Source organism: Eulemur rufifrons, chromosome 6 (assembly GCF_041146395.1).
Source record: "Eulemur rufifrons isolate Redbay chromosome 6, OSU_ERuf_1, whole genome shotgun sequence".
In the NCBI taxonomy this organism is placed as follows: Eukaryota; Metazoa; Chordata; class Mammalia; order Primates; family Lemuridae; genus Eulemur; species Eulemur rufifrons.
This window is the reverse complement of record NC_090988.1, coordinates 43,144,389-43,168,943: the sequence shown is the minus strand read 5'-3', so window position 1 is coordinate 43,168,943 and position 24,555 is coordinate 43,144,389. Positions and strand designations below refer to the sequence as shown.

At 37.9% G+C, this 24,555-nt stretch overlaps 2 non-coding genes across 2 annotated transcripts; one reads left to right on the top strand and one right to left on the bottom strand.

Moving 5' to 3' along the window:
* The first annotated feature begins 8,077 nt into the window (after positions 1-8,077).
* On the top strand, positions 8,078-8,183 carry LOC138385529 (U6 spliceosomal RNA). Its single transcript, XR_011233762.1, has one exon. It is a non-coding gene; the product is annotated as a U6 spliceosomal RNA (small nuclear RNA).
* An 8,944-nt stretch (positions 8,184-17,127) lies between these two features.
* Positions 17,128-17,258, bottom strand: LOC138385599 (small nucleolar RNA SNORA69). The gene has a single exon (XR_011233819.1). It is a non-coding gene; the product is annotated as a small nucleolar RNA SNORA69 (small nucleolar RNA).
* Positions 17,259-24,555: the final 7,297 nt, after the last annotated feature.

Genomic DNA, 24,555 nt, shown 5'->3' with positions numbered 1-24,555 from the left:
AAACTAGATGATTTACAAATGATCATCCAACAAAAAGGACAAGAAGGCCTGATACTTATAGAGGCCAAAATGACTGCCACAAAAAACTCGGTACACCATTGAAACTTACTAAATAGCAATGCAGATCTGGACGGATCATGTCCCAGGAAATAATGGTATTTATTTATTCTAGCTTGGGCTGAAGATTGACAAAAAGAAGGGAGACTGAGAAATGAAGCAAAAACTATAATGATTTGCAAAATGGATCAGCTGTACTGTTCCATGACATGCAACACAAACTATCAAAGCTCTTATTATTCTAACACCAGCTTGTTTAGAACCATAGGTTACAAGATAAACCACAATAAACAGGTTTAATTATAACTCTTCATACTCATATGTTCTAGCAATTCACCTAGTTTACAAATTTTAACCAATCCCTGCATAGGCTACTAATATCTACCATACAGCCACCTTATGATTAACACTAGCCACCTTTCGAATCCTATAAATATCTTTCCCTAACTACCCCCTTTTGAGACATTATTAAGATTCTGTTATAGTGATGCTTCCCCTTATTAGCAACAAATCCAAATTTTTATGATCAAAAGGATTTCTTACAATTTTTGTGTGGAGTGTGGCAGGCTAAATCATGCCAACTCCCCCACCAACACCACCAAAGATGTCCATGTCCTAATAACTCCCAGAACCTGTGAATTTATTATCTTACGTGGTAAAGGAATGTTGCAGATGTGCTGAAGTTAAGGATAGGGAGATTATCCTGGATTGTCTGAGTGGGATCAATGTAATCACAAGGTCCTTGTAATAGGAAGATGTGCAGTCAGAGGGAGGAGAAGGCTTTGTGAAGCAGAAATTGGAGTGATGTGGCCACAGCCAAGGAATGCCTTATATAGAAGATAGAAGCAGCAAGGAATGGATTCTCCCTGGAACCTCTAGAAGAAATCAGCTCTGTCAACACTTTGTTTTTAGCCCCATTAGACTGATTTTAGACTTCTAACCTAAAAGAAGGTAACTTCCGGAGGTTGGAAGTCTAAAATCAGACAATAGAATAAATTTCCATTGCATTAAGTCACTAAGTTTGTGGTCATTTTGTTACAGCAACAATAGGAAACTAAAACAGGGAGCTTTGGCAAGAATTTGGATTTTATTCTGAGTGAGATGAGAAGTCATCGGATGTTCTGAACAGAGAAATGATATGATCTGAAAAAAAAATTTTAAGTACATTCTTATTGCTGTGTGGAGAATGGAATATAAAGCAAGAACAGAAGCAAGGAAAATAGCTAGGAAGGAATTGCTGTAGACCAGAAGAGCAGTGATAATGACTTAAATTAGAGTGGAAGGCATGGAAGTGAAATGAAATAGATTTAGATATATTTTGAATATAGAATCAACAGAATTTGCTGGTGGATTGAGTCGTGGAGAGTAGGATCTGAGAGCAGAGGGGCTCATGTAAAGAGACTATGCAAGGATGGCTCATAGGATTTTGGATTGAACAACAGTGTGAATGGAGAATATGGGTGGATGAAGTTGGAAGGAAGAGAGCAGCCAGGTCATAAAGGACCTCACATGCCACATTAAGAAGTCTGGATATTGTCCTGAAGGCAGTGGGGAAGCACTAAAAGATTCCAAGGACAGAAATGACATGGAGGACTAACTGGTATTTGTGGAACCTTTCATTTCTGAAATTCAATTAATCTATTGAATGATTTCCTGAGTCAGAAACCATTATTCCATCTTTTTCCTCATTCCTCCACCTGTGTAATGCTTTGGTTTTTAGTTTAATTAAAGGCTTTGTTATGAGATAAAATATCAAGAAAGTTCTGGAGAGCTAAGTTTTACATTTTATGGTCTGCATTAGGTCTAATTCACTGTAGGCTGATAGAAGATTAGAAAACAAAAAGCTCATAAAAAATCATTGTACTGGCTGGTTGTGGTGGCTGATGACTGTAATCCTAGCACTCTGGGAAGCCAAGGCAGGAGGATTGCTTGAGCTCAGGAGTTTGAGACCAGCCTGAGCAAGAGTGAGACCTCATCTCTACTAAAAATGGGAAAAAAAAAAATATTAGCCAGGCAACTAAAAATAGAAAAAATTAGCCAGGTGTGGTGGTCTGCGCTGGTAGTCCCAGGTACTCAGGCGGCTGAGGCAGAAAGATTTCTTTTTGTTTTTTTTTTCTTCTTCTTTTTTTTTTTATTGACCCTCTGATAACTGCACAGTACAGAAGGATTTCTTGAGCCCAGGAGTTTGAGGCTGCTGTGAGCTAGGCTGATGCCACAGCACTCTAGCCGGGGCAACAGAGCAAGACTGTCTCAAAAAAAAAAAAAACAAAAAAGTACTTGTTTATAACACTTAACCCACAGGCAAGATCAAAAGAAAACTAGCTGGTGGGTAGGATGCAATATGACAATGGCATTAGAGATGGAAACAAGGACGTAGAGATAGGTAAAATGCATATGACTTGATTAAGAGATTACATGAAATGGATAAGGAAGAATGCAAAGTTTAAGTTGATTCCTAGGTTTCTAACTTGAGTTAGCTGATTGTATCTTGATGCTATCCACTGAAAAAGAGAACCCTGGAGGGGAAAGAAGTTGGGGAAGTAGCAGGGAGAGAAAGATGTATTCAGTTTGGACATAACTGATTTTTTTAATTAATAAACTTTATTTTTTTAGATCAGTTTTAGGTGATCTGACATCTTCCAACAATACTGAGTCTTCGTATCCATAAACATAAAATATCCCTCCATTTATTAGTCCCTTGATGTATTTCCTCAGAGTTTTTCACTTTTCCTCATCTAGATCTTATACATATTTTGTTAGCTCTATACCTAAGTATTTCATTTTTGGGGGGTACTAACATAAACGGTAATGTGTTTTTAACTTCAAATTGCACTTGTTTATTGCTGATATAGCAAAGAGATTGCCTTTTGTATATTAATGTTGTATTCTGCAACTTTGTTATAATAGCTTATTGGCTCCAGAAGTTTTTTTGTCAATTCTTTTGGATTTCCTATGTAGACAATCATGTCATCTGAAAACAAAGCCAGTTTGATTTTTCTTTCCCAATCTGTATATCTTTTATTTTCTTATTTCATTAGCTAGGACTTCCATTGTGAGGAGACATCTTTGCCTTGTTCATGCTCTTAGGGGGAAAGCTTTGAGTTCTCACCATTACCTATGATGTTAGCCGTGGATTTTTGTAGATGTATTTTATCGAGCTGAGGAAGTTCCCCTCTATTCCTAGTTTCCTGGGAGGGTTTTTTTTTTTTTTTTTAATTTTTTTAAAAAATATTTCTTTTTCCTCTTTTATTTATTTATTTTTTTTTTTGGCAGAAGAATCCCTTCTGGATCTGGGAGTTTTTTTTTTATCATGAATGGGTGTTGGATTTTGTCAACTGCTTTTTCTGTACTGTTGATATGATAATGTAGGTTTTCTTCTTTAACCTGTTGATGTGGTAGGTTTTACTAATTGCTTTTCTTTTCTTTTTTTTTTTTGAGACAGAATCTCGCTTTGTGGTTCGGACTAGAGTGCTGTGGTGTCAGCCTAGCTCAGCAACCTCAAACTCCTAGGCTCAAGCAATCCTACTGCCTCAGCCTCCCGAGTAGCTGGGACTACAGGCATGCGCCACCATGCCTGGCTAATTTTTTCTATATATTTTTAGTTGTCCAGCTAATTTCTTTCTATTTTTAGTAGAGACAGGGTCTCTCTCTTACTCAGGCTGGTCTCAAACTCCTGAGCTCAAAGGATCCACCCGCCTTGGCCTCCCAGAGTGCTAGGATTACAGGCATGAGCCTACTAATTGCTTTTCAAATGCTAACCCAGCCTTGCATACCTGGAATAAATCCCACTAGTTCAAGGTATATAATTCTTTTTATACACACTTGGATTCAATTTGCTAATAATTTTTGAGAGCTTTTACATCTATATTTGTAAGAGTTATTGGTCTGTAGTTATGTTGTAATGTCTTTGTCTGGTTTGGTATTAGGGTAATTCCAGCCTCACAAAATGAGTTAGGAAGTATTTTTTTCGACTTTTATCTTTTGAAAAAGGTTGTAGAGAATTGGTACAATTTGTTTTTTCTTAAATGTTTGTTATAATTCACCAGTGAACCCAACTGAGCGTGGTGCTTTCTGTGTTAGAAGGTTATTGATTATTGATATAATTTCTTTAGTATATATAGACCTACTCAGATGGTCTATTTCTCTTTATGTGAGTTTTGGCAGACTGTGTCTTTCAAGGATTTAGTTCATTTCATCTAGCTTATTAAATTTGTGAGCATAGAGCTGTTCATCATGTTTCTCCTTCCTCTTAATGTCCTTGGAATCTCTGGTGATGTCCCCTCTTTCCTCTCTGATGTTAGTAATTTGTGTCTTCTCCCTTTTGTTCATAGATAGCGTGGCTAAAGGCTTGTTGATTTTATTGATCTTTTCAAAGAATAAGCTTTTGTTTTTCTTGATTTTTCTCTATTAATTGTTTTCAATTTCATTGATTTCTGCCCTAATTCTTGCTCTTCTTTTCTTCTGTTTACATTGGATTTAATTTGCTCTTCTTTTCCTCATTCCCTAAATTACTAGCTTAGATTGATTTTAGATATTTCTTCTATTCTAATGTATTCATTCAATGCTATAAATTTCCCTCCAAGTACTGCTTTTGCTGCATCCTACCAATTTGGATAAGTTGTATTTTTATTTTGTTCAAAATATTTTTAAATTTTTCTTGAGATTTTTTTTGACCCATGTGTTACTGCTTCAAATATTGCTTCAGTTCCTTTCTTTGTTCTCTTTCATATATTCCAGTCACATGTGATGCAGGAGATCAGAATAGGGAACAGAGGTGGGGCAGAATGATTAGGAACAGAATTTGGGCTACAGATTAGTGAAAACAAAAGCTGGAGTCAAGCTGCGATTGTAACCATTGCAAAAATACCTTGTTTACTCCAGTTTGGGGAAGCCGCTTGGGAGGCGCCTGTGCAGATGAAGGGCAAAAGTGTCCTCAAGTAACTCTAACTTCATTATACCATCATTATCGTATATTATTACCCCCTTGAATGGGTTTCGGAAGCCATGACACATCCTGGCCTGAAAAAATAAAGTAGAAAAACCTCCTCCACATTGGTCGGGAAAACAACAATGCAAGTTGGAGGAAAGAAAAGGGGAACCCAAAGACACTCCAGGCCACTGTATGCTTGGACGTGTGCTGCTTTGACCCCTTCAGAGTGTTCTGTTGTCTGTTTGCTTAAATAACTTCGTTGATTATTGATCACTTTTAACAGCCCACTTCCATGTCTGTTTAGTAGTGTGTTTGCTAAATAACACTTTCTGATCACACTTAGATACTTTGGTGTTTGGTTTCAATTCTTTGTTACTGGTTACAAGAACTGAGGAAAATCACACACTACAGGTAACACATGTAAGTTACACTTTTGTAGTTGTCCCACAGTTCTTGGATATTCTGTTCTGGGTTTTTGTTTTTGTTTTTCAGTATTTTTTTTTCTCTTTGCCTTTTACTTTTGGAAGTTTCTTTGTTATATTCTCAAACTCAGAGATTTCTTTCCTCAGCTGAGTCCAGCCTACTAAGGAGGCCATCAAAGGCACTCTTTCTTTCTGTTATAGTGTTTTTGATCTCTAGCATTTTTTCTGATTTTTTTCTTAGAATTCCCATCTTCATCACTATGCTTACATTTTCCATCTGTTCTTGAAGGTTGCCTTATTTTTTATACTAGAACCCTCAGCTGTGGTGGCTCACACCTGTAATCCCAGCACTCTGGGAGGCCAAGGTGGGAGGATTGCTTGAGGATAGGGGTTCAAGACCAGCCTGAGCAAGAGCAAGACCCCGTCTCTACTAAAATAGAAAAAAAATTAGTCAGGCATGGTGGCACGTGCCTGTAGTCCCAGCTACTCAGGAGGCTGAGGCAGGAAGATTGCTTGAGCCCAGGAGTTTGAGGTGAGCTAGGCTGACCCCATGGCACTCTAGCCCGGGCAACAGAGCCAGAGACTCTATCTCAAAGAAAAAAGAAAAGAAGCCCTTAGCATATTAATCATAGTTGTTTTAATTCCCAGTCTGATAATTCCAAAATCCTTGCCATATTTGACTCTAGTTCTGATGCTTGTTCAGTTTTTTCAAACTGGTTTTTTGTTTGTTTTTTTTGTTTTGCCTTTTTATGTGCTTTGTATACTACTATTTTGTTAAAATCTTGACATGATGAACTGGGTAAAAGAAATGCAGTAAATAGGTTTTTAGTGATATGGTGGTAAGGTTAGAGGGAATGTGAAGCATTCTATAGTCCTATCATTAAATCACAGTTTTTCTGTGAGCCTGTGCATTTCTATTCCCCCAGATAGGTTAGGTTCTAACAATTCCCAGCAGGTTAGGCTCTTGTGGTATAATATAAAAATATATTTGGTCTTTGTCCTTGCCTCCTGGGACAGAGCTCCCAAAACTCTTGGAATTTGCTGAATGATAGGAGTCTCTTTTGTTATTCATAATGAGTCCCTTTCAACCACACCCATGTTTATGCTAATGAGGTGACTTAGGGTGGGGCCCCTACAAGTCCTCAGGTTGGGGCTGGTCACCCAAAAGACCAAGGGATCAGAGGGTTGGAACTTTCAGCCCCACTCACCAACCTCTGGGAAGGAGATAGAGGACATGGAGATTGAGTTCCATAAAAGCTCTTGAGCAGTGAAATTCAGAGAGCTTCCAAATTGGTGAATCCATTCATGTGCTGGAAGGGTGGTGCACCCTAACTCCATGAGAACTGAAACTTCTGAGCTCAGGATCCTTCCAGACCTCACTTTATGTGCTTTTCCATCTGATTGCTCATTTGTATCCTTTATAATAAAACAGTAAATATAAGTAAAGTGCCTTCCTGAGTTCTGTGAGCCATTCTAGCAAATTATTGAGACTGAGGAGAGATCGTGGGAAGCCCAAACTTCTGGCCAATGAGTCAGAAATGTGAGTGGCCTGGGACTTGTAATTGGCATCTCAACTGGGGGCAGTCTTGCGGGACAGAGCCCTTAAACCCATAGAGTCTGACACTAACTCCAGGTAGTTAGTGTTAGAATTGAATTGAATTGTTGGACACCCAGTTGGTGTTCAGAGAATTGGAGAATTTGTGGTTGGTGTTGGACAACACCTCACTCTAAGGGTAACAGTTTCTCCTGAGGGTAGGCCTTGTTGAGAACAGAATGCTTTGGCATATTTAAAAATGGAGCCCGGTTCTATGGCACATGTGGGTAGTCCCAGCTACTCAGGAGGCTAAGTATCACTTGAGCCCAGGAGTTCAAGTCCAGCCTGGGCAACATAGCTAGACCCCATCTCTTAAAAAAAAATAATAAGTAAATAAAAATATGGAGCTTTAAGGGTAGTATTTTCATATCATCTATATACATCCTCTAGTATTCTTTAAATCACCTCTATATTACAGACGTCCTCTTTTTAAAAATATAGTTCCTTTTCCCCTCCCCCTGCAAGAGCATGAGGAGATTTTTCTCCAGTATTCACTGTACCTGGTAGAACTCCATGAGGTAAAACTCATAAAAGTGTTGGGACCCCCCTATGACTGGTTCCCCTTGGAGTTTATAACTCTCAGGCTTGTCCGCACTGAACCTCCAATGATTACAGTTTAGGTTTTCCTATCCTAGCCCTTACTCCTGCAGAGCTTTCTGATTGTGGGTTTCTGCTTTGGTAAATTGTGATTCCCCGTATCTGCCTGTCTTCAATTTGGAGGAAGTGGTTTGCCCTGTGACCTCACTTTTTTTTGACAAATTTAAGAAGTGTTGTTGATTTTTCTGTTTGTTCAGCTTTTTACTTGTTAGGATGAAGTAGTGACTTTTAAGCTACTTACATGTAGGAACGGAAACTGGAAGTCCTAGACATATTGATTTTGAGTTGTTCAGGAGATAACCAAACGGAGCTGTCCAGTATACCAAAGCACATTAATGTGGCTTTCAGTAAGCTGGAGATACAGACCCAAAGAATATGAGTGTACAAATAGTTGGTGAAGTCATGGAATGTATGAAGTTAACCTGATAGTGAGTTAAAGACAGTCTGGGGGAATTCCAACATTAAAGAGGCAGGATAGTGCTGCTTCGGCAGCACATATACTAAAATTGGAACGAAACATAGAAGATTAGCATAGCCCCTGCGCAAGGATGCCACGCAAATTTGTGAAGCGTTCCATATTAAAAAAAAATAAAATAAGGCCGGGCGCGGTGGCTCACGCCTGTAATCCTAGCACTCTGGGAGGCCGAGGTGGGCGGATCGTTTGAGCTCAGGAGTTCGAGACCAGCCTGAGCAAGAGCGAGACCCCATCTCTACTAAAAATAGAAAGAAATTATATGGACAGCTAAAAATATATATAGAAAAAAAAAAAAAAAATTAGCCGGGCATGGTGGTGCATGCCTGTAGTCCCAGCTACTCGGGAGGCTGAGACAGGAGGATCGCTTGAGCTCAGGAGTCTGAGGTTGCTGTGAGCTAGGCTGACGCCACGGCACTCACTCTAGCCTGGGCAACAGAGTGAGACTCTGTCTCAAAAAAAAAAAAAAAATAAAAAAAAAAAAATAAAAAAAAATAAAATAAAATAAAAAGAGGCAGGATACAATATTGAAGGAGAGGGCTGAAGATATAGTCACTCTCTGATAAAATTAAGTTTTCTCCAGTACCTTATTATTGCTCATATGAATTTATCAAAGTTCATTACCTTTTACTCTTTTACACCCACACCTCCCACACCTCAATTAACTAAAGTAATTATATTACATAATCTGCTCATGCTAGGGCAATTTTTAAGACGTAGACTTTTTTTTGATGATAATACAAATTTATTTTGCCTCCTTACTGCTTTCAGATCACAGTGTTCTGCATTTGCCTGGGTAGGTGGCAGCTCAGTTTATGTAGTACCTTCGCAGGGCGAAGAAAACGAATTGCCTTCAGTTGTTTCATGGTCTCTGGATTTTGAGAATCAATGCGTTCAAAGAGGCACACTTCCTTCTGAAGAATCTCCAATTGTGTGCGTACCATACTCACTATGCCAGTCATCTCTTTATCCATGAGAAATACTTTCATACTCCACCCGCTGTCCTCTATCATTTTAGAAATGTACTGCTTCACTGCAGAAACCACGTCGTTCACGGTGGGGGATTGACAGATGCTCTACAACCCTTCCCGCCCCTTTTTCTTGCTAAATTAATCTGGCCCCCGACCCTTGGAGGGGTCTCAGCTGCTTCCTCCCCAGACATAGACTTTTTTTTTTTTTTTTTTTTTTTTTTTTTTTTCTTGAGACAGAGTCTCACTCTGTTGCCCAGGCTAGAGTGAGTGCCGTGGCGTCAGCCTAGCTCACAGCAACCTCAAACTCCTGAGCTCAAGCGATCCTCCTGTCTCAACCTCCCGAGTAGCTGGGACTACAGGCATGCGCCACCATGCCCGGCTAATTTTTTTCTATATATATTTTTAGCTGTCCATATAATTTCTTTCTATTTTTAGTAGAGATGGGGTCTCGCTCTTGCTCAGGCTGGTCTCGAACTCCTGAGCTCAAACGATCCGCCCACCTCGGCCTCCCAGAGTGCTAGGATTACAGGCGTGAGCCACCGCGCCCGGCCCGGCATAGACTTTTTAACAGCAGAATAAAATATTTCAAACTACCTTTTCAATAAGGTTCTATAGATTGCTCAGTAAATCTTTTGTTTAAACATATCACTTTAAAACAAAGATATTTTATTTCAACTGGCAGTCTAGTGAAAGTTTTGAGTACTGAATTCTAAACCTCCAAGAGTAGGATTAAATTTTTAGATGCTGGATTCCGATTCCAGGAAACGGCAACATTTCTGCATGCTACAGTAAAATAAAGGCAGGATGGACACAGCTGCCAAACTTTATATTATAATTAAATCACTTTGTACTGACATAGCTTTAGTTTAAAGGAGAATGTTTGTGGGGATTTTTAATCAGATAAAAATAGGGCTGCTGTTTTCTCTATACCAATTAACATAGTTGACACTTAGCCAGATTGGCCCTGGACACAGTAGGGGATGTACAGTTTGTCCTGGTTCTGTGGGAAATGAAAAATGCAGTACTTGGCACAAGAAAAAAATATGTAAACCCAAAAAACGTTGTCAAATATAGCAAGTCAAATTAAGTAAATTGATTTACTGAAGGGCAGTCTATGCTTTCGAGAGAACAAAGTAGGAAAGAAGACTCTCTGGACTACTAATAAACATTAGGGACCTTGAGTTTGACTGTTAATTCTATGTGATAAACATATTTGGTTGAAGATATTTTGGTAGAACTCAGTTAAATATGCAATTCTTCTTACTGTGAGTTTAAGAAAGGAACTGGTTGTGGCTCATACACAGCATATAAAGACATGTTAAAAATTTTTAGCACAGGCCCAGCATGGGGCTCATGCCTGTAATCCCAGCACTTTGACAGGCCAAAGTGGGGAGGATTGCTTGAGGCCCAGAGTTGGAGGCTGCAGTGAGCTATGATCGTGCTACTGCACTCCAGCCTGGGCGACAGAGTGAGACCTTGTCTTAAAAAAAAAAAAAAATTAGCACAGAAAGACTACTTAGATGTCATCTAGTCTCATTCCTTCATTTACAGATAAAGAAAACTGGTCCCAGGGATGTTAAATTACTTTCATCGAATCACACTGATACGTTACTGTCTCAGAACTTTTGCCACACATCCTTCATCTCATGAACTGAAAACTTTATGAGAACATCAAAGCAATAGTGATATTTCAAATAACCAGAGTGCTTTAATTCTAGTTCATTTAAAATTCTGTTAATTAGGCCGGGCGCGGTGGCTCACGCCTGTAATCCTAGCACTCTGGGAGGCCAAGGCGGGTGGATCGCTCGAGGTCAGGAGTTCGAGACCAGCCTGAGCAAGAGTGAGACCCTGTCTCTACTAAAAATAGAAAGAAATTATATGGACAACTAAAATATATATATACAAAAAATTAGCTGGGCATGGTGGTGCATGCCTGTAGTCCCAGCTACTCGGGAGGCTGAGGCAGGAGGATCGCTTGAGCCCAGGAGTTTGAGGTTGCTGTGAGCTAGGCTGACGCCACGGCACTCACTCTAGCCCGGGCAACAGAGTGAGACTCTGTCTCAAAAAAAAAAAAATAAAAATAAAAATAAATAAAATTCTGTTAATTAATGTTTTTAAAGAAAAGTATTTTTATATTTATAACTTCTTAAAAGTTTATCTAAGGTATCTTAGCTCACAGTCCCAGCTTTATAAGTACTATTCGGTTATTAAGTATGAAATGTCTGATTTCCTTGAGTACTAAGTTTGACAGTTAATATCTGTGACATTTCACTTTGACACTACTTTTTGATTTTTATTGTAAAGGTACAGCCTCATTCTTTCAAACGTAAGTTTTGACTTGTGATTATCTTTCAAATTTTTAGAACAATTTTTGTACAACCATACACAAGTCAAAAATTCATATAACTTTCAAATATAAGTTCTGTTGTAAAACCAATACAACACAGATAGCTCAAAATATCCATAAAGTGTTTGGAAAGGATGTGGCTAGTGAACACTCAGTATGTCGATGGTTTAAAAAGTTCTGTTCTGGTAATTTTAATCTTAAAAATGAGCCATGTGGACAACCTGAGACCAAGGTAGATAATGATAAACTAAAAACTATAGTGGAAGCAAATCCATCTTAACCTACACATAAATTAACAACAAGGTTTGATGTTATTATTCCAACAATATAAGACCATTTAAAACAAATTGACAAGGTAAAGAAGCTAGATAATGGGTACTATATAAATTAAACAAACATCAAAAGAAAAATCATCATGAAGCAGGCCTTTCTTTGCTGTCACGACATAAAGGTGAAACATTTCTACACCCTATTGTTAAGTATGATAAAAAATAGATTCTTTTTGACAATCACAAGTGTTCAGCACAATGACTGGATAAAGATAAAGTGCTGAAACACAGTCCAAAACCAAATATTCATCAAAAAAAGCTAATGGTGTCTGTTTGGTGGCCCAGTGCTGGTATTATCCACTACAGCTTCGTGAAACCTAGTCAGTCGATTACAGCAGGTGTCTACTGCAACCAGTTGGACAAAATGATGAGGATGCTTGTAATTAAACAGCCGAGATTGGCCAATAGAGACAGGTCAATCCTCTTACAAGACCACATGTCACACAAACAACATGGCTCAAACTACAGAGATTGGACTCAGAAACTCTCTGTCATCCACCGTATTCACCAGACCTTATGCCAACTGACTACTACTTCTTCCAGGACCATTTCTTACAAGAAAAAATATTTAATTCTCAACAAGCTGTGGAAAAGGCCTTTCATAATTTCATCACAACTTGCTCTCCAGGCTTCTATGCTGCTGGCACAAACAAGCTACTGTTAAAATGACAAAACTGTGTCAATAGTTTAGACACATAACTTTGATTAATTTTACTGCTTCTTGTTTGAGCTATACTAAACTTTTGATTCAAAATCAGACATTTCATATTGAATGACCTATATGAAATTGCTGATATTAGATGATTTTTTACCCATGAAAATAGCATATTTTAAAAGATTCAATGTAAAATATGAAAGCAAATAGAATTAAATATTTGAATAACTTGTAGTAACTCACATTCATTACTCCAAAGAGTATTTATATTGTTTAGCATTGTGGCTCTAGACATAAATGGTCTAGGTGACTGTGTAGAAAATATTCTAGCTCCAGAAATACCCTGAAAATTTTGGGACCTGTGCTAGCCAGCCTCCAATCTGGACCTCAGTGATTTTCACTTCCTAGCATTCTTGCCTTTGTATAGCCCCTTCCCACAATGAACAGGAATGACCTGTGCAACCAATAGAATATTGAGGAATTGAGGGCGTGTGACTTCTGAGGTTAGGGTCATAAAACATATTGCAGCTTTCACTTTGCTCTTTCTTGGCTCACTCACTTTGGCAGAAATCAGCAACCAAGTTATGAGAACACTCACACAGTCCAAGGGAAAGGTCCACGTGGCACAGAACTCAGGCCTCCTGCCAACAGCCTGCACTAACTCGCCAGCTTTGTGGATAAGCCATCTTAGAAGCAGATCTTCCAACACCGCATTCAAGCCTTCAGAAGCCCTGACCAACATCTGGACTGCAACCTCATGAGAGATCCTGAGCCAGAACGACCCAGCCAAGCTGTTCCCAAACTCTTGGCCTACAGAAACTACATTAAGATATTGGGCTGTTTTGTTTTGTTTCGTTTTGTTTTGTTTGTTTTAGAGACAGGGGTCTCTCTATGTTGCTCAGGCTGGAGTGCAGTGGCTGGTCACAGGCATGATCATAGCACACTATAGCCTCAAACCACTGGGCTCAAGCTGTCCTCCTGCCTCAGGTTCTCAAGTAGCAGGGACTCCAGGTGCTTGCTACCGCACCTGGCTGAGATACTATCGTTTTAAGCCACCCAGTTTTGGGATAATAGGTAGCTAATACAGAGCTTTTAAAAATATATAACTGCCCTATGTATTGGTTTCCTAGGGCTTCTGTAACAAATTAACACAAATTTGATGGCTTAAAACAATAGAAATTTATTCTCTCACAGTTCTAGAGGTCAGAAGTCCAAAATCAAGGTGTTGGCAGGGCCATATTCCCTTCCAAGGGTCTAGGGGAGAATCCTTCTTTGCCTTTTCCAACTTCTGGTGGCTCCAGGTGTTCCTTGGCTTTGTGGCAGTGTAACTTCATTTTCACATGGCCTTCCCAACTATCACTATAGGAATATATATGTTTGCCTGAGTCACCTAAAAGTGTCATGAAGGCAAAATTATAATAATAACAGTAATAACAAAGATCTGGTTAAGAGTGCTCTAGTGAGTTTAATCACTCTAAACTGCATTATATCTTTTTTTTTGAACAGGAAATCAGAAGTCCTGTCTGTGCTGGTTATATGGTCTTGGTGAGAAACTTCACTTCTCTGGGCCCTTTCGGGAGGTGGGCCCTTTCCCCTCATCTCTCCACATGCAGACACATCCACTAGAATACCACCCCCTAGTCCCTCTTTGCCCTTGTATTCATTCTCCCTACGGGAGGAGGAGTGATTTACCTGACCAGGGAGTTCAGGAAAAAGAAATGGACATGGTTGGCCAGGGACAGGACCAGTGTGAGGCCAGTGAGGAACTTGGGGCACACAATTTAAGAGGACCTGCACTCTCAGGTGTATGCAGCAAACATATTCACAAACCTGAGGATAAGGGTCTCCTTGAATTTTGCACCCTGAGTGCCTCATTCACCTCACCCTAGCTCACCCTGTGCAAAGCCTTCACCTGGTTGGATCTGTCTGCAGAGACCTCACCCAGCCTGTTTTCTGCTGAGTGATAAGGGAGACCTTATCTGCTTAAGGAGGCCTGGCGGTGTCTGGTGGACTCATATCTAGATGGGTTAGTCTATCAAATTTTGGGGTGAAATGTGGACACATATCAAAGTCTTATCTTTCAATTTAGCTTTTTACCACTAATAAAGCTATTTTAACTTCTAGTTATCTGACTCTGGATGTCTATCTTCCAGCTGATTACGGAATCAGAAAGAGGAAAGGGTGCTATATAATGATATTCACACACATACCAAGTCACAGTTCCATCATTGATAAAAAAAGAATAGGACTAGATAACACTAGGAACATTTACATACAGCACTGCTGTGGGGGAGGAAGGAGGCAGAGCTATGGCATTTTGTTTGTTTTAAAAATAGTTCATGTGATTTCCTTGAACCTAAGAGGCCCTTCCTAACTCCATTCCAGGGATGATTATTGTCAGATTTATCCCAGCGCCCTCTATGAAGCCCTCCCCACGGGATGATTCAAGATCTCACCAATCTTTCTTTTCTTTTTTTTTTTTTTTTTTGGCCCCATAGGTGAACACACCAATCTTTCTATACTTTGATCCTCCATAACACTTGTTGGACCTCACAATTCTTTTAGTACATATCTTCTAATTGTTTCTGGTTTACAATGCTTGTCTCTGCAGTTAGATCAATTAGATTGTAAAATCCCTGCTGGCAAGACCACATCTTTGGCTTGTGTTGGATTTCCTCTCTTCAGTGTTGTTTTTCTGCTGGGGCACATGACATGAGTCTCATTACACATTTATTGATTGACCAAATTAATAGAAATACTTCTTAATATGCTTTTCCTCCTTGAAGATCATTTTTGTCTTCGCAATCTTTCTTTATTTCAGAATATACTGCAGAGGTTTTCCACACAGACTTTTTTCCCCAAGAAAGCTGTAGAATACTTAAAACACCTAAGTCTATCATGTAATCCTTTTCAAGTTATTCATATTTCAGAAATGTGCAGATTTTTCTGCTATTAGTTTGTGACTTTTCTCCATTGGTGAGGCTACTGATCTAATTATATTATTTTAGACAGACTAAGATATGAGTTAGGCCAAAAAGAGCTTGCTTTGACAACTGTGCATGAACTCTCCCTGAAAGGCCCACCCCTAAGACTCTGGTGGTGGGACCAGGTGATACATAGAGGCCTACACATCATTTGTCTAAATATTTAAGTCACATGTCAAGCTATCAAACTTTTAAGAAAAAAAGTATGTCCTATCCTTCTACCGTGATAAATTTTTTTACCTTTTCTGAATTTCACTTTTATATATTTTTTGAATTTTACTTTTATATTTTCTATTTCTCTCTGGGTCTTAACTTGTACTTATTCTCAATGCTCCAAAAAATTTTTTTTTTTTAAAAGTAATTGTATTCAAAGTGTTCAAATATATTTTCCATCAAAAAAAAATGCAAAGTGTTCTCGAAAGGAGGTCTTAAGGAAGAAAAGAAAAAATAAAATAAAATAAAATGTAAACTAAATGTAATAAGTTGGAAAATTACAATTATTTTGTTTGGAAATGATTTTTCTAAAGTGTTCAAAATTATCTTTCTTAATATTAAAAAGGGAAAAACAAAGTATAGTTATTAAATATCAAAATTTGAAATCAATATTATTGAAAGAAAATATTTTAAAAATTTATTTGCGTCTATTTAAATATTTTACTAAAAATAAAACTATTTTCAGTTTTTACATTCAATGCCCATCCAGTGCCAATGTGAAGAACTGACATCACACTTGGTGTATATTACAGATTGCCTGCACAAACACACAATGAAGAGTAATATGAATTATTTTATATTACAAAATATTCCTCAGCTACCATGTTTAATTATTCCCAATAAAACACCAGTTCATGAGTACTCCAGAAACACAAATTAAAATGTGAAGAAAAGCAAGAAAATGGATGCTTTGTGTGCTAGAAAATAACCGCATTATGCAAAAATCTCTTGTTCTCTTGCTATCTGGGAGGAAGGATCTAAAAAGTTAATCTATTCTCCTACTTAGTCGCTTCTGTTATTCAAATCCTCTGAATTGCTGATGTTCATCTCCAAATTTGGTGGTGGTACAATGCATAGGACTTCACAGCATTTAGACACAGTTGCCTTTTCATTTTAGAACATAGGACAAGAGATGTAAAGAAGCATTTCCCTGTGGCCTCAATGCTGTTAAGCATGAGAGTGGGTGCTTAAGAACATACTGTGTCCATTAGGCATGGTGGCTTATGCCTGTAATCCTAACTTTGGGAGGCTGAGGCAAGAGAATCACTTGAGCCGAGGAGTTCGAGACCAGACTGGGCAACATAGTGAGACCCTGTCTCTTCAAAAACTAAAAAAAGGAACATACTACCTCAATGCTGAGGGCCAGAATCTTAAGAGCCAGAGGTGCCCATGTGTTTATTTATTTATCTATTTATTCAGCCAGTTTTGTGTTTGATTGGCATAGTTTTTTTTCAGCCAGGTGTCATTTAATCAACTAATTTTTGTGTTATAATATGTGGGGCCTTCTGAAGCCCAGGGCCTAAAGCAAGGGCCAACTTGCCCAGGTAACATGGTGGTACTATTGCACCAACAGGTAATCACTGAAAGTCAGAAAGCTCTTTCTCTCATGCATGATTCATGGATTAAACAATTAAGTTATTTGTAGTGATATACTGTCATAGTGAGAGTAGTGGAGAGAGAGTGCTTGGGTTCACATCTCAACTTTGTCACTTAGTTGTGTAACCTTGGGCAAATTTTTTGCTTGTCTGTTTTTGTTTTGTTTTTTTTCCCCTCAGAATTGTCCGTGTCATTGTGTCATTATTTTACCCTCATAAAGGCAAAATCAAAAATGATTAACATGGGTATTTTTTCAGCAGGATAATAGCAGTGCTCCAGAAAATGAAGCACTATATTTGCAATCTGATTTACCTTGGGTAGGTTACTCAACCTTTCTGTGCCTCAGTTTCCTGAACTGTAAAGTGAAGATGATAATAATAAAAACTACCTTGAAGGATGATTGCAATGCTTAAAAACATCCATCTTACTGAGTAAAGTGCTGAGAACAGCATATGGATCATAGCAAGCACTATATATGCATTGTTCTCATTTTATGTGCTCTCTCCAAAGCATTGTGTAGAACCTAATCCATTCCCAGAAATAGCACAATCATTAATGATAATTACACCCAGTTTTTGAATACCTTCTATGTGCCAAGCACAGTATTTACATTACCTCATTTAATCCTCAGAACTACCCTAGGAGATAGGCATTATTCTCAAATCACAGAAGAAGAAACTGGAATTAAGAAAAGTTAAGTAATCTGCTCCAAGGCACAGACAATAAGTGACAGAGCTGAGCTTTAAATGGATGCTTTTTGAGTCCTAAGCTTATGCTCTTTTCTCTTGTTCTTGGTGGAAAAACCATGATTCTTAATCCCAAATTCCTAGTTCTGAGATCACAGAGTACAATGGTACTGTTATTTGTAAGAATAAAAATTATAAATAATTTAATACTTCCTTTAACAAATTTTTATATAATAATTTTTTTAAGTTTAGTTATATCTATACTCTTTGTTGTTGCTTTGACATTTTTAACCATATAGATCCTGACTCTCCCTTGAATCTTTTTTAAGTGAAGACTGGGTTTATTCAAATTTCTTCTGGCTTCAACTATCATTCCCATGATCCTTGCTAGAAAACAAATTACAGGATGTTTAGAGATGTTTTCTTGTTTTGAATTGCCCAGGCTATTTTTTTCTCAGAAAAGTTTCATGGTACACACGCATTCATACCAGCTTGGAATATGGTTATTTGGCTCATCTGCGATTTTTAACAATATTTAAATTTAAGTTTATGTATTCAGGGATATAATGGGGATGCCATAGTTTCAGTCCTTCAGCAGTTCCATAAGGAACAACCTGTATGTAGTACTGAACGCATCTTAAGATGCACTTCCCAGCAAGTTGTAGGGGAAAAAATTAAACCCCTCAAGTTCACCTCTCTTCTACTGGACCAGAAGGAGCAGCAATTTATTTACACTTGAGTTCAAATGAGGCGGGGAAGGAAGGGCAGAATTCAAGTAAACTCATAAGCATAAGTCTGAGCAGCTGCTAACCAAAATGCTGGTAGAAAGAGGAGACTTGTGTCAGACACAATCTCAAATATCCACTCCCTGTCCTTCCTGCATGGAATCTTGATTTTGGGGTTTATAGCCACTCAAAAAGAAAAAAAAAAATCTTCCCTTGCAGTTAGGTATGTAGGTATGTGACTAAATTCTGATCAATGAGATGTTAACAAAATTGTCCTTTGAGATTTCCTGGAAGACTCCTGAAAGAGAGATCAAGCAGCCATCTTCACCTCTGTCTCCTTCATTTGGGCTGGAAATAAAACATTTGGACTGAAGCTCAAAGATTCTGGGCCATTAGGTAGAGGCCATCCACTGAGGCTGACAGAGCAACAGGGTAGAAAGAGTCTGTGTCCCTAATGATGGCAGAACTGTCATACCAACTCTGGACTGCTTACTTCCAGACTTCATTTATGTAAGAGAGAAATGAATTTATATCTGGTTTAAGCCATTATTATTTGCTGTTTTCTGTCTTCCTTAACTGTGCCTAATTCCAAGAGACAGAAGGAGCCCTTAGGATAGCCACATATTGTTCTTTCTTAGGCAAAGTAAAGAGGAAGATCTGCCCTTATCTCCATGATCATGTTCTTTTTCTACTCCTCACCCCATCATATTTCCATCTGGCCTATAGTAGCCAGATATCTAGACAGCTTCTGCAAGGAGAGGGAACTTGTCAATTAACCCTAGTTTATAAATATAGTAGCAATTTCTTAGATAATATGCTTATGTTCTCCCAAGATGGACTAATTAAATATTCTGGGTTTTATTCTCTGAACTTAGTTTAAATGACTTCTCTGTACTTTACACAATTCATTAATTGTTCATTAATTAATTGTATTAGTCCTTTAAGGTCTGTAGGACCTTTTCTTGGAGTACCAAGAAATGCAAACTAGCCAGATATGACTTTTAACCTCAAACTTCAAACTGGTTTATTTATTCCATTGAAAAGTACCCTACAGCTGTTTCCCCAGAAAGCTTAGATTTTCTTTTCAAATGTTCTCTCATTTTCACGACCCAATCTCTAAAATGTTTCAATCTGTTATTATTTATAAATTAAGTCCTATGTTGTAAGGTTATAAATTTATTTCTTTTTAACTTTGATTTTATCCTTGAAAAGAGATTTTGCATTTTCTACAATAAATAATTATTAGGGAGGTAGATAAGGGTAGAGGATAGGAGGAGAAAAGAAAAAGAAAATGAAAGAAAAATTAGACTAACACAGAAGAAAACTTGTCTTTAAGTTTTCTTACACATTAAACATTTTGGCTAAGTAAATTCTTATAAGGAGTACCCAGCAGAAACAAAAGCCTGACAAAATCAAAAGACAGATTTCCTTATGATCTAATAAGATAATTTTGTCTTCATAATTAGCAAACTGCTGTTGCTAAAATAGAACATGAAAGAGTATGCTCAAATATTCCCCCAATAGGAACAATGTGCATGATTCAGACTATGAGCAATGACAGCACAGGATAACTTTGGGAAAATGCACACAATTGCTAAATCATATCCTCAGGCACCAGAATGTGTGTGAATCTTCTACCCACTACCAACTCATGTCTCTAAGATATGTTGACACATTTATTCGTCATGTTTCTTTAGTCTGCAGTGTGGAGTAATACAAAAATCACTGGGTTCGGGGTCAGAAATGTTAAGAGTTCCAGTCCAAGCTCTAATACTTATAGCCTTGTTCATGCCACTTGACCTTGCCTGGTGTCAGTTTCCTCATCTGTAAATTGGTGTTAATAATACCTATACTGCTTGCTTCAAAAGTCTGTTGTGAAGATCAAATGATATGCATCTATTAAGGCTTTGTAAATTAGAAAAGTTAAGCATTCTATTACTGTAGGTTTTTCTACTTATACCTTTGGCTCTACTTGTGACATTTCTTTTCCTCAAAATCTTTTTTGAAAATTAGGAGCCATCTAGCAGATCTTTCAGTGACCTCTCTCAAGATCAAATCACTTAACTTCTTGAGCCTCTTTATCTATAAATGAGAAGTTGGATTAGAATGATAGGCCAAAAGTTTATTTAGAAGCAGAACTTTTTTAATAAAATTGTTCAGAATTTCATCATGTAAAATGGACAAAAGCAGGTTTACTCTTGGGTGAGATGGTTGAAGCTGGCATGAGGAGAACTCAGAGTCTTACCTAATTAGAATTCCTTCCCTCTTTCAGGCATCCACTATGGTTCCTCACAACAAACCTAAGGTCCTTCCCACTCTAACCTCCTACAGTGTTGATGATATGATTCCAGTCCTTACGTTTCTATCATTCTTCAAGCAAAACTCTCTAATATAAAGAGGTAAAGAAAAGCTGTAGTATGTTATAGATGGACAGATGTCTTGGCCTTCCCAGTGACTGAATACCAGGTAGTTCATCATTTCATCATTTGAGTCATTCTGAATTCTTTCTAGCCAATCAAAAATTTTGTTCAAATGTAGCCAACTCAATCTAACCAGAAATGTGTCAAATTCCTTGAGATGGAAGATGTCTTTACAAAGCTATGTAAAATATCTTAGCAGCCCTCATGGAGTGAAGAACTGTTCATGAAACTATACAAGTCAACATTAAATGGGCGATTCTCCAAGTTATTCTCCACTAGATATACAGCAAAACTGCAGGCTTTTTGAAACTCTTAAGTAAGAGTGACTCAGAGATAAAGAAGCCACTTACAACAAAGCAAGCAATGCAATCCCATTTCTCAATGGCCCAAACAAGAGAGACTGCATAGGGAAGTTGGCTTCAGGATACACAGATCATATAATCATAGAGTGTCAGAGCTGGAAATGATGTTAGAGAATAACCCTTCTATTTTACATATGACAAATAAGAAGTCCAGAAAGACTGTGAGCCACCCAAGTTTAGGGATTCATTCAAGCTTCATTTTAAACAAACATTACCTGAGTGCTAACGATTGCCCAGTGGTAGGGATAGGAAGGAAAATAAAACATGATCCCTGTCCATGTGGTGGGAGAATACAGACAAATAAGTCAATAATTGCAGTTAGATTGTCGCAAAACCGGGAATCACACTCTGTGTCCGTTTGTAAGCTAGTGTCTGTCTCACGACCGCACACTGCCTTTCAAATTTAAAAGCTTGATTCCAGGCGTGGTGGCCCACCCTGGTAATCCCAGTGACTCAGGAAGCTGAGGCAGGAGGATGGTTTGAGCCTAAGAGTTCGAGGCTGCAGTGAGGAGCCATGGTCAGTGTATCTAGAGGTATAGGTATATGTGTGCGTGTAATATATATATATATTAAATCCCAGGCTTGTGCTCTGATAGACATATATTAATGTAAACTAAGCCTAGGTCTTTGGGGTGCAAAGGTACTTATCCACCTTTCTTGAGGGCCTACAAATAACAAAGAGGACTCTATCCTTACATGAAAAGAAATGCTTACAAAGATTTTTCACCAGTACTTATAAAGACTTCTTAGAACACTAAGGAAATAAAAAATGGGAAAGTCTTACAAAGAAAGGTAATCATTTGCTCTAACCACCACCAACGTCAAAGTCATGAAAAATTCCATTACCTACTGGCATACTTTTTAACTTACTTAAGCAAGAAAAGGAGATTTTAATTAGCTATCTTCATAGGTTTGTTTTCCTTTAGTATATAAAATACTGAAGAAATATACAAATATTCAAAGATTTGTACCATTGTGCAGGAAAAAAACAGACATAAAAGCCAAACAAAAACCTAGGGCACACTTATAAAACCTCATTTCTTCATTACTGGCAAGATTCTAGCATGAATTCTTTCTTGTCAATTCCTTCCTGTTGTGTCCTTTATAAACTACATTATGGTTTTCAACTAGAATGAAGTAAAACTAGCATAAATACCTAAGAAGAAAACTCTAGGGAAAGACACGAAAGTCCCTTCATTTATTTGACAAAAGTCTAGCATTAGTAGACTGGAGGTCAGGCTGCTTTATAAGCAATCCATTATTTATCCATTCATTCATCTATCAAGCATTTATTGAGTACCTTCTACAGAAACACCATGGTACCAGAAGTTGGGTAGAATACTAAAGGCATAGAATAGGATTTCTCAAAGTGTAGTTTGAGGACTCATCTGCATCAGAATCACCTGGTGTTTTTGGTTTCTTTTTTTTTTTTTTTTTTTTTGAGACAGAGTCTCACTGAGTAGAGTGCCATGTCATCGGCCTAGCTCACAGCAACCTCAAACTTCTGGGCTCAAATGATCCTCCTGCCTCAGCCTCCTGAGCAGTTTGGACTATAGGCATGTGCCACCACACCTGGCTAATTTTTCTATTTTAAGTAGAGACAGGGTCTCGGTCTTGCTCACACTGGTCCCGAACTCCTGACCTCAAGCAATCCTCCCACCTCAATCTCCCAGAGTGCTAGGATTACAGACATGAGCCACTGCGCCCGGCCTGAATAACTTGTTAAAAATGTGAGTTCCTAGACCTTAGTATTGAGCTACTATATTGGTTATAGTTCTGGGTTGCAAGCAACAGAAACCAATTCAGCTACCTTAGGCAAAAAAGGAACTCACTAGAAGGACATCAGAGGTTCACAGACTTGACCAGAGATTGAAACCAAGGAAGCTATAAGCAGAACCACAACAAAAATCATCCTGCAGGAACAATATGGTCTGCATGCTGTCACGATCCCAAGTTCTGACCTTATCATTGCGTCACTGCTCTAAACTGAAAGTTCTGAAAAAGAGCCTCCATGTGAGGGAACCTAAAGCCAGACTCAGATGACTCTTTCTAAGCCTGTGCACGAAAGGAGATTCCCCAAAAGGGAGATTAGGATAAAAATGGAAAGTACAGTTAAATGCTGGTTACCTATTAAATCAGAATCTGTGTGTGCTAGGCTGAGGATTTTCTACATTTTTTAACAAGCTTCTCAGATAATCCTAAAGTATTCTAAAGTCTGAGAAGCACTGACGTAAAGGATATTATTTAAATCAAAGTGGAAAGCATAGGCTAGACATTGCCCCCATCTCCACTCCTTGCCCTCATTGGCTGTCCATTCCATCAGAAATGAGCATCTTTATAAAAAGAGTTATTATGCTTATAAAGTCATTACAATAGAATGTACGTGCACACTCACATTTTTATGGAAAAATGTCTATGTGCATAAAAGCAGGTTCAGAAGGCTACACACCAAAATATTAACAATGAAAAAATTCCAAGGAAAATAAAAACAAATGCATGAGTTATATAGAATATATGCACAATAAAAATAAAAATAATTTCTGTTCAGGCCCTCAATTGATAGGAAAAAAAGGAAAAAGTAACCCAAATCCTTTATTTTAAACTCTTTTTTTTTTTCCCCAGAACTGGTGAACAGTAAGTATATTTTAAACTCTTATGTATACTTTTTGTATTTTCTAATTTTTCTGGAATGAGGAAAAAAAATACTCAAATTCAATGCATTGGGAGTACAATTGATAATTGTGAGTGACTATGTTCAGATTTTCATATGGCTGGTAGTTTTAGGCCTTCCAAAAACACTACATATCAAAATTTTAAGTTATAGAAATTTTCATCAATGTTACTGAGTGTCAAATGAAGGGAAATAGCTGTCAACAAGAACCTATTGTGCAGTGAATTAAGTAATATATTTATTAATTCAATCCAACCAACATTTGAATACCCTCCACATGTATAGTTTTATCCTAGGAAAAAATTATAGAAAAAAATGTAGAAGGGTACTAGCTAAAGAAAAAAGATAATTTTAATAGGAAAAAACTAAAGAATAATGTGAAAGCAACTTATAAACAAACACATGATGGTATAATCTAGATTCTAGATAGTGTCTAATGTCTGGTTTAACAGCCCTACAGCATATTCGTCTCAAACTAACTCTAGTGGATGTGAGCAAAACAAACAATCAGCTTTTCTTGTGTTGCATGACGCAAGATAGGCATAAACATAGGCATAAACTCACAGGCAGTTCTGAAACAGCATCATCCACTGTGTGCTAGTCGTGGCCCAGGGCAACCAAGAACAGCCTGGCTCTTTTAACAGAATAGTATCTACCAGTCACCAACAATTGCCATGCCTCTAGCTGATCACATGGCTCAGAGGCAAAACTGAAAACAGTGACCCAACAGAGCAGCTAGTAGC